Raw genomic sequence first — 10,950 nt, 5'->3', positions numbered from 1 at the left:
CCATTCTCTGAAGATTTACTGCTTGTGGGTCTCTGTATTCATCACCATCTACTACAAAAATAAGCTCCTCTGATGAGGGCCGATTGGTGTGCTAATCTATAGGTGTAAAGATGAGAACTCATTGGGCAGGTATTGCCATGTCTATTTAGTAGAGTAACACTACCAGGTTCTCCCCTAGTGCATATGGCTTTATCCAGCAACAGGCTTGTCCAATTAGCATTACCAGGCATGGGTTTCATCTCGTGGAGCAGGTTGGTTACTTCCCTAATACTGGGACTGTGATTGGACATGTGACTATACCATGCTACACCAGTTGTTACTGTAGCTCCCAGGTCTCACAGCTGGACAAGGCTGTTGAAGACTTCTCTCCAGGAAGTATAAAAAGAACCTTCTAGCACTGCATTTTTAGCCTCTAGGGATCAAGCTTCCGGGTTGGTACCAACTTGATTTCTCTATGCCCTGTGGCTCGGGCTTGTGGTATTTCAGCAATAGGGGTCTTACTATTAGGTTCTTGGAGGTGACCAAGAATAATGGCCGCAGCCTGTAATGTTTGGGGGGGGGAATCTGTGAGACCCCATTGAACAACAAGCCAAAGAGAGAACTCATACCTGACCCTGAGCTTTTCTTTTATAATTTTAATTTTTTCAAGACAGAGTTTCTCTCTGTAGCCCTAGCTGTCCTGGAACCCATTCTGTAGACCAGGCAGGCCTTAAACTCAGAGATCCGCCTGCCTCTGCCTCCCAAGTGCTGGGATTAATATCTTGCATCATCACCACCTGGCAGCCCTGGGTTGTTTTTGGGCAAGTGTCTAGGGCAAGTGTTGTATTCGCCTTACCGACGTTTAAGCTAGTGTGGTAAGATTCTATTATACTCAGTTCTCCTGAGGGTATTTTGAGCTGATTAGGAATAGAAGTCTAAAGTGCAGCGTGTCACTTGTTCTTTTAAAACCCTCATTTGGTGATCTATTACAAGAATAACACCATGATTTGAAATGAGATTGTCAACCTTGGTGTCAGTGAAGCAGCGGGACAGGAACAGTGCCCCAAGTCTCTGAAAGACATGTGGACCAAAGAACCCAACAGTAAGGCTCTCAGAGGGGCAATGGGGATGGACTTCCCTGAGAGCCAGTGGGGATGGACTTCCCTGAGAGCCAGTGGGGGTGGACTTCCCTGATAGCTAGTGGGGGTGGACTTCCCTGAGAGGCAGTGGGGGTGGACTTCCCTGATAGCTAGTGGGGGTGGACTTCCCTGAGAGCCAGTGGGGGTGGACTTCCCTGAGAGGCAGTGGGCGTGGACTTCCCTGTTGCTGTAGAACAGGTGGGAACTGTACCATTGGCAGGAAACCTACAAAGAGCTCTCATTTGGTCAACAGCTCCCAGGCCCTGAGGAGAATGTGCACCTGAATGTAGCCTGAGTGCTGTGTTTAAACTATTTGAAGACTCCAAAGAAATACTTCTGGCCCAACTTGTTCCTGATAGTCTCCTGTAGACCCTGGAGTAATTCACTTCAGCAGCATAGTCAAAGACTGTGAGAAGCCATGTGTGCATGTGTAGTTCACTCTCGAGGGAAGAACGTTTATCTGCTATTGTTTGCAATTGGCCTTACTTGATTGCTGCTGTTTTAAATCCTCTACATTCGTTACCTCTCTGTGCCTGTAGCAGTCAGTTCACTCTTAGCAATCCGCCCAGCACACCCCTGACTTTTGTGGTTGGCTTTTGTACTTTGCAGAACCATTGAAATGTCTGTAATGATGAGGTTTAAGCCCTTGAGATAAAATTAATAATACCAAGAAAATCAGTTACCCTTGGCAAATAACGTCGGCAGACACTGCCGTGTCAATGTCATTGCAGCCGCTCGACGTCTTCATGTGTGCTGGAACCAACTGCCAACTGCCCTTAATTCTTCAAGCCCAGTTCTCTGATATTCGTCTAATCGATATCTTTTTGTCCCTACATATATGACTCTGTCAGTCCTCCACGAGGAAGAGGGAGTTTTACTTCCCTGTTTGGTGGGGGTGGGAGTCGAGCAGCTTTGAACCGCTGGAGCACAGTCAGTCAATGCTGATTAGCACTCGACTAGAGAATAAAAGGCCATGAAAATAGTACTTTTCAGTGATCTGCTTTTCTCTCTCCAGGGACTGGTGGGGGGCTGATTTTAAATACCACTTGAAAATATAGTGGGTTAGGGTGGAAGTCCTATCAACTGTTTTAATGTAGTCATTTTCTAAAGAGTACATCTGCAAGGCCCGTAAAAGACAACGGAAAGTACTGGGCCAGAAAGAAAAGAAGGAAGGAAGGAAGGAAGGAAGGAAGGAAGGAAGGAAGGAAGGAAGGAAAGAGGGAAGGAAAGAAGAAGGGAAGGAGGGAGGGAGGAAAGAAGAAAGAAAGAAAGAAAGAAAGAAAGAAAGAAAGAAAGAAAGAAAGAAAGAAAGAAAGAGGGAGGGAGAGAGGGAAGGAGGGAGAAAGGAAGACGACGAACAAAAGAACGAAAGAAAAAAAGGTGACGGACAGAGGACACACGCGGGTTCCTCGCCTGCTCTCAGTCAGCGCACCCCAGAAGCAGCATCTTTTCTCCCACTTCCAGTCAGCGGAACTGCTTCTGTCTCCAGACTTTGACACTGCACCTTCAGAACCACTCCTGTACGCACTATCTCTGGGAGCCTTAGCCGTGCAATTGCCAGACTCGGTGCTTGTGGCTTTTTCACCTCTACCTCTTAGTTCTTCCTCCTTTCCTTTGTCTCTCAGCCCAGCCCCGCCCCAGCCTGTCTCTCCTGGGCTACCGTAGCCCACTCCTCACTTGTTTCATTCCTTGTAGATTTTCCACTTTCTGACATAATCTATATTCCACATGCAGGGCTTTCTTATTCTTCTCTTCTGTTTTATTGGTGTCGTTTATACTCCCAAGGTCCTCAAGAAAATGTTGTGTGACCATCTGACTCAAATTGTTTCTGCCACCTCTCCTAGCTTTGAAAATTACAGGACAGAGATCAAGGTTTGAAAACATTTATGTCCCTGCTTATCGTCTGGCCTATTAAGTTTATAACAGGCAATCTTCTGTTTATAAAAGAATCCTTACTTGAAGTATTCATGCATAATAATTGTAAGGCATTAACAGCAATGTTTGGCAGTTCAGATTTATGTCAAGTGCTTGCACTCTTCCAGTAGAAATAAGTTAAATGAGTTGACAATCAAAAGGGCAGATGTGGACACGTATTCTGATGCCTGTATCAGGTTTTCTCCTAGCACATTCTCCAGTAATCTAAACCCACAGTGTCTTGCCTTTGCATTGTGTTTTGGACATCTTGACCCTCAGTGATAGGTCAAGAAGAAGCCCAATGCTTGTCGGTCATTTCCATCTATTAATGAACGGACCGCGAAAGTATCTGTTCACACTTTTCCTGTTTCTGTTTTGTTTCAGTTTTATATGTATGGGTGTTTTGCCTGCATCTACATCTATGCATCACATACTTGCAGCCATAACATGGTGTTTGATTCCCCGGAAAGGGAAGTAAGGACATTGTGATCTGCCTTGTCGCTGCTGGGAAACGAACCCAGGTCCTCTGCAAGTGGCTGCCCTGCTTCTAGATTTGTCTTCTGGGCCTCAAATCTTCCCAGAAGGCCTCACTTCTGGACACTGTTGCATTGGAGAACATTTCCAACCCAAACTTTGGGGCACATAGCAACACTACAGTTATATGGCCACAACAAAGCATGACTCTCAGCTTACCTAAGTACACTTGCTCACATACAAGGGGTGCACTTACTCTCCACATCTCCTGCATACTTTCAGAATTTTCCTTTAATCCAACCCTAGAAAGTCTTTAGAATAAATATTTTCCTATTATTTTTCTCATAACAAAGTATAGTTTTCATTTTTAAGACTTTTTATCTTCCTCTTGATAAATACATTTCATAAGGAGGTATCTTTAGTGAGTAATTTTGAGCCATACTACCTCTTTATTGGCACAGTGATTTTTCTTCTTCTTTCCTTAAAAAGCAATATGAATGTTCACTTGCTATTTTGTATCAATATATACTAGCAATTTGTATAACAAAACAATCTCAACTTATTAAATATATTTCGTGATTCTGAGAAATAGTGATTTGGGTTGGACTCAACTGGACATCTATTCTGCTTTTTACTGGGCTCCATCTTGAAATTGTAGTCAACTTTGGGCCTGTTATGTGATTTATTAGTCAAAATATTGTAAAGCTAAGCTCAATGTTAGCGTGACGTTGGACTACAGAGTTACAGGACAAGGTTGGACATATGAGTCCGTTTATTTAGGACCATCCACACAATCAGTATTGAAACATTTGTTGACTATCACACTAAATTAACTGGAGGAAATAAGTAATTAGTTGAAAGATCCACACAATTCTTCATAGGTGGGATTGAAACATGACAGGCTTCTGGGAGTGATGGTGTATAAGAGGTGTGTGGTGCTATGCCTGCAGGGTCTATTATGACATGTCCTTAATCGTCTAAGCAATGTCGCCTTTGTCCTTGAACCTTGGTCTCTCTTGCGGTGTTTGTCTCATCAGCATCCACGGTAGGTCAGTGAAGGTCTTCTCCCACTCATCCACATGGTCGCCAGGAAACAGTGGGAGCCTCACCAGTCTTTTCCCACAACCCCATGCAAAGCTAACCTCTTTCACAAGGATGGCAAGGTATCATCAAAGGCCTTCAGGAACTCTGTGTCTACACCAAATTTATATGCTGAGGAAATAATTCCATAAAGGTTAGGACATGCCCAGGTTGGCCATCACTGGCATCTCTGATGGAAATATTTCCAAATCTGTGCATTCAACTGCTGCTCTTTGGCATTGTCATGTAACATACCTACAATACCTCGGTCGCAAATGTCCAATTGAATGAGGTTTGACAAGTGTCTATACTACCCGAGATCAACTTACAGAAATTTACATTTGCCCAGAAAGTTTCCTTTGGCTTCCTTCCATCTAGTCTTCCTCATGCCAAGGCAACTTCCCCCCTCCATCTGCAGACCTTCCTTTGCCATGTCTTCAACCCATGTAAATGGGATCTGTTTCCTTTCCCACCCCATGCTACTGTCCAGATTTATCCACCTGGATGCCTACATCATTTGTGGTTCCAATAAGTGAATACACACCAATTTTCAATCTACTCCTGTCAATGGGGAGGTGACTCATTCTTAATGTTTTTCGAGAATTGAAAAGGCTGTGACAAACATGCCCATAGTAAGCTATTTGCTTCTGTTGGCTTTATAAGGAACAATTGTCTCTAGTTCGGCTCTCAACGATTTCTTCGGTCTTCAATAAAATGAAACAAACATATTCTAAATGGTTGGCGTTGGCTTGAATCTTAAGCACTTTGCTATAAATTTCAAAAGAAGGACTTAGTGTCTTACATGAAAAATATATTCACAGAAAAAGGATTGTGTACTCAACAGGCACAACCCCCACTGCCGATCAGAATGAAGAGCGTTGTGGTATCACACATCCACAAGTGTCCTTGATCATGCAGGAGACAAGGACATTCCTGTTTCAATATTTTCTTAAAAAAAAAACTGAACAAAGCATTCTTGTTTATCATCTCTTTAAATTTCGTGAAGAAGCACATGAATAGACGGGTAGTTAATATAGTAGCGAATAGCATTATATTTAAAATGGTATTTGGGACAATAGGGAAATTCTAACGAAGTTTGTGTAGGTGATTATAGAATCATACGGAAACTGCAACTCAGTCTGAGGCTAGTTACGTGGAAAGGGCCTCACAGGAAAACCCCGTGGAAGAGGTGTGATGAGAGGAGAATAAAACTGCTTTTCTGGAGTGATGGCCCTGTAGAGCTCAGCATTCTCCAGGGTAGGCAGAGGAGGAGCTAGAGCAACTCATACATATTTATTTGCTCATTTACTCATATATTTGAGACAAGATCTCATGCGGTAGCTCTGGCCAACCTGGAACTCACTATGTACCCAGATTGAAGTTTGAACAACTTGTGAAGCAATTGTTGGCATGCAGTGTGGGGCCCTCTGAACTGGATGGGTTCAAAGGTCACTGAGGAATGAAGGTACTGTGTATTTCTGATAATACCTCAAATGTGTTCTGATGCCCTTAAATTAGGATAGATCCAGAAGTTGCCTTAGGTCTTCCACAATCAGTCACAATGGTGGGACAATTCCCCTTTCAAAAGTTAAGGGAGCTGGGAGGTGGTGGCACCCGCCTTCAATCCCAGCACTCGGGAGGCAAAAGCAGGCAGATCTCTGTGACTTGGAGGTCAGCTAGTTCCAGGACAGCTAAAGCTGTTACACAGACAAACCCTGTCCAGAGAGGGAGGAGAGAGAGAAAGAGAAAGAGAGAGGAGAGAAGAAAGGAATGAAAGAAGGAAGGAAGGGAGGGAGGGAGGGAGGAAGGAAGGAAGGAAGGAAAGTAGGAAGGAAGGAAGGATAGGTAGAGAAGAAAAACGCCAATAATGGACATGGGTGAGGGTGAGCATTGGAGACAAAGCTTGAATAGGAGAATTAAGACCAAGAAAGATAAACTCTCAAGGTTTCCAGAAGCAAAATATGAATGAATGAATGATTTCTCGTCATTGAGAACGGAGTAAGCATTTCTCTTGTATTAAACGAACATAAATGGGATGAGATGTTGATCCTGTGGCTGTCCTCTAAGCTAGAAAAATGTAATGGCTCCCCAGATGAGACACATCATCAATTTGTGGCTTAACACTGGTTGGGAATTAAAGCACACGGGCTGCAGTTTGGAGCTACGGGTTGTGTAAAACAGAGGATGAAGCCATTAGATATCGTTTCTATTACCCACACTGGGACGGGGACCCTGGCACCTCTCCCCCATCTCCTCCATCTCCCCCTCCTCCTGGCCACCGCAGAGATTTACAGCCTCCATTCTCGCTGTTTTTCTCTCCGATGCTAACCAATCATCCTTCGTCTTCCTTTCAAGTCCTCTTACAATTCTTTTACTCACAAGACTAAGAACCCAGGATGGAACCATTTCCCTAGTAATACCGCACGTTATCCAAGCTTCTGTCTGTCTGTTCCGGTTTTTGATAGTTATAGCGGTGCTATCACTTGCCTTTGTAACTTGAAATGTCAAAAATAAACTTCTGTTGCTTGTTCCATTAATTTTAGGTTATATCTGGACCTCCAGTTTAGAGGATTTGATCATTCTTCTTTTTCTATTCTTTCATTTGCTCGCAGAAGGATTACCAGATTATAACTGTGAAATAAACATTTGACAAATTAGCTGTCAGGGTTGAGAAGTGGAACTGGAGAGACGGCCCAATGGTTGAGAGCGCTGACTGCTCTTGTAGAGAACCCAGGTTTGCTTCCCAGCCATCTGTAACTCCGGTTCCAGGGGGATCTGATGTTTTCTTCTGGTCTCCGTGGGCTCTGCACACAGAGGGTACATAGACATATGTGCAGGCATGTTGTGTGACCAAAAATTTCCTGGAGAGATGTAACACACATGTCTACTCTTGCCAGATAGGGAAGCCATGACAGACCAAAGTACAGATATCACCAAAGTCCAACTAGGTGAGCCAATGAGTTTTATTGGAGTTACCTACAGGAATGTGAGTTAGGGGTTACTTACAGGAGCAGAAGTGACTCAAAGACGGGTGCGTTACCAAGGTTCACCCCAACATGGGTGATACCTCTCAAAATTTGGGAAACCTGCAGCTCACTAAACAGCCCGAAAGCAGCTCAGCAGATTGGAGGAGCGTCCTTTCCAAGTGACTCTGGTCTAGACCCTTTCTTCCAGGCAGCTCTGCTGGTCTGAGTCTTTGTTGCTTCACTTCTTTCCATCCGAGGGGACTCAGCTTTTACTGCTTACCCTGTGAGGAAGGAGCCTGTGGATCTGGTCAGTTTTGGGGACTTCCTGAAGTTGTTAGGAATTGTGTACCTTCCTGCTTTTAAGGAGCTTCCCAGCTGGACGGAATGTTTCCATCTAGGAGGAGACGGTTGCACAAGACAAAACATTCATACATGCAAAAGAGTTAAAATGCTTTTAAAGTTGAGAAGTAATTAATATATTATTTTATGATTTGCATTTTATTGTTTGTTAAGGAAAAGAAACTCAGGACTTTGCTTCATCCTTTATGCCCTAACTCCTGTACTACTCCTGGGAAATAACTAAGCCTCTAAACTGAGTTAAGGCCTTCCGTGTTGCTTGAATGATTTGAAATTTTATGGAAACACGTCTAGTTCAATGTTTTGTTTTGTTCTGTTTTGTTTTTTAACTTTTACTTGCTTATGGGATCCAGGTGCTGAGGGATTACAGGTCAAATCAAGAGCAACAGCTACTGACAGGCCTGGTTTGCTTTCTATTGCTGCGATGAATGCCACAACCAAATGACTTGGGGAGGAGAGGGTTTATTTGGCTGATACACCCTAAGTTATAGTAATCAAAGGAAGTCAGGGCAGGAACTCAAGGCAGGAACCTAGAGGCAGAAACTGAAGCAGAAGCCATGGAGGAATGCTCTTGTTGGCTCACTGTCCATGGGCGTGTTCAGCCTGCTTTCTAGAGCTCTCTGGACCACCAGCCTAGGTGTGGTGCCGTTCACGGTGAGCTTTGCCCTCCCACATCAATCACTAATCAGAAAAAATAATGCCCCGCAGAATTGTCTAGTGGCCAATCCGACAAAGGCATTTTCTAAATTGAGGTTCTCTCTACCCAGATGATCCTATCTTATGTCAACATGACAAAAAGCTAGCCAGCATATTGTCAAAAGATCATGTTAACATTTTTTTATGCATACAGTCAAGATTGAGGAGGGGTTAAGAAAATATTTTCATTGGTTTATTCTGACAAGGAAGTTTGGGGAAGCATTTCATACAAAGATGGTGTCTTAGGGTTTCTAGTGCTGGGACCACACCATAATCACAACAACTCTTATAAAGGTAAAAAATTAACTGGGGTGGCTTACATCTTCAGAGGTTTAATTCATTAACATCGTGGTCCAACATGCTGGCATGGAGGCAGATGTGGTGCTGGAGAATTAGCTGTAATGTTCTACATCTTGATTTGCAGGCAACAGGAAGTGGTCTGTCTTACTGGGAGTAGCTTGTGCGTAGGAGACCTCAAAGCCCACCTCCACAGGGACAGGTGTCCTCCAACAAAGCCACTCCCTCCATTAGTGCCATTCCCCTTAGGGGTCATTTACTTTCAAACCCCCACAGAGGGGTAGGCCCCTCCCATGGGCTTCCAGGTGTTCCTTCCTTCCCAAACCCTTCAGAGTATCACCATGACAACTAAGCAGTCAACACAACAGGATAAGTCCTCCCTTTAGAAGCCAAAAACATGAAATGAAATTCAACGCAGGGTTCTTAGTGTTTCTCTGAAAGAGACGATGTGGTCCAGACTCAATCTATTGGTTTGTTACAAGCATTGTTTTTGGCCCACATTCCTCTGTGTCTTTTTATGATATAATTCATTTAAAAATGAGATTTCTCTTCCTTCCACACCACAGTGATGTTCCTTGCTAACCAAATAGGCTCTTAATGTGAGCTTCTTTTTTCTTTTCTTTCTTTTTTTTTTTTTTTCCTCTGGGGCAGGGGGAATGAAGTTTGGTTTGCAGGATAGCCAGGGTAATGGAAAAAGGTCAGAGCTCAAATGATAACTTGTTTGGGGTCAGGGGCAGAAACACCACATGGGCAGTGAAGAAGCAAAGGACATTGTGCAATGTGTGTTCTGCTGTTTCCCTTAAGCTTCGAGGGGAAAACGTTCTGTTCTACCAGACATCCAGTTCAGGGGGACCTACAATTACCATACAGGAAAAACGTCTAAATTCAAATCAGACGGTGAGATGAATATCTAAGCCATTAGTAGGGATTAATCTGCTTCCTCTTTAATAAGCAGAATTTGTCAAGGCGGCTCCCTGCTGTAGAGTCAACAGTGGAAAAAAAAAAAAAAAAACAGAGCAGCACCTCGGTAGATCCAGCTAGCTAACCAACAGCAGAACAGGTTAAAAATATGCTGTGTTGGGAAACTTATTTCCATAAGCACTGTGCTGAGCCAACTCACGGGAAATCAGATCGGCTCACCTTTGGTGGCTGGCAGGCCCCCCTTCCCTCTGCCTGCTGAGAACCTGGTTTTCACTTTCCTCTGGTCTAACATGGGGAATAGTAAGCACACAATTGTGAGGAAGCACAGAATAACATTCATTGAACATCGGGTAGAGTAATAATTGTTCATACAGGCTTTTGCACGTTACTTAAAACATAAAGCCGTCTTCTAAGAAGAGAGTGTGCTGTCGCCACTTAATTCTAACTAGGTGGCCACCGTATCGCACAATCATTTTGCTTAGCTGTTGGAAATAGAAAGATACACATGCCTCTTAAAAAAAAAAATTGCCACGTTTATCCTAATTTCATGGCATCCCACACTTGGCAAAGCACCTATTTATAATAAAAGAAGGACTACGTGATATAAGGTGAGGATGATCTTTCGTCTGTGGCATTGACAATGGCTGAGTCGTTATTGTATTATGCTGTGTACAATGACTTGTCCTCAATGACCTCAGCACCTAAGATGTGTGCACTAACTCATGTGTTGCCGAAGCCACCCTGCAACAAGAGCATTCAGGAAGTCCCTAAGTATATAACTTGAAATCAACCACAAGGGTGTTTGTTAATCTTCATTACCAACTTGATTGACATCAGAAGTACCTAGGAGACACCTCAGGGTATGTCTGGAAGGGCATTTTTGGAGAGGTTTCACAGAGGAAAGAAGACCTATGAGTGGTAGTTTGAAAGAAAATGGCCCCCAAAAGGAGTGATACTATTAGGATGTGTGGCTTTGTTGGAGATGTAGCCAGCACCATGTCTGCCTGCACATTGCTATGTTCCCTGTCATGATGCTAATGGACTGAACCTCTGAACTGTAAGCCATTGCCTCAATTAAATGTTTTCTTTGTAAGAGTTGCTGTGGTCATGGTGTCTCTTCACAGCAA

This window comes from Myodes glareolus, chromosome 2 (genome assembly GCF_982192425.1).
Source record: "Myodes glareolus chromosome 2, mMyoGla1.1, whole genome shotgun sequence".
In the NCBI taxonomy this organism is placed as follows: domain Eukaryota; kingdom Metazoa; phylum Chordata; class Mammalia; order Rodentia; family Cricetidae; genus Myodes; species Myodes glareolus.
Note: the sequence above shows the minus strand (reverse complement) of the source record.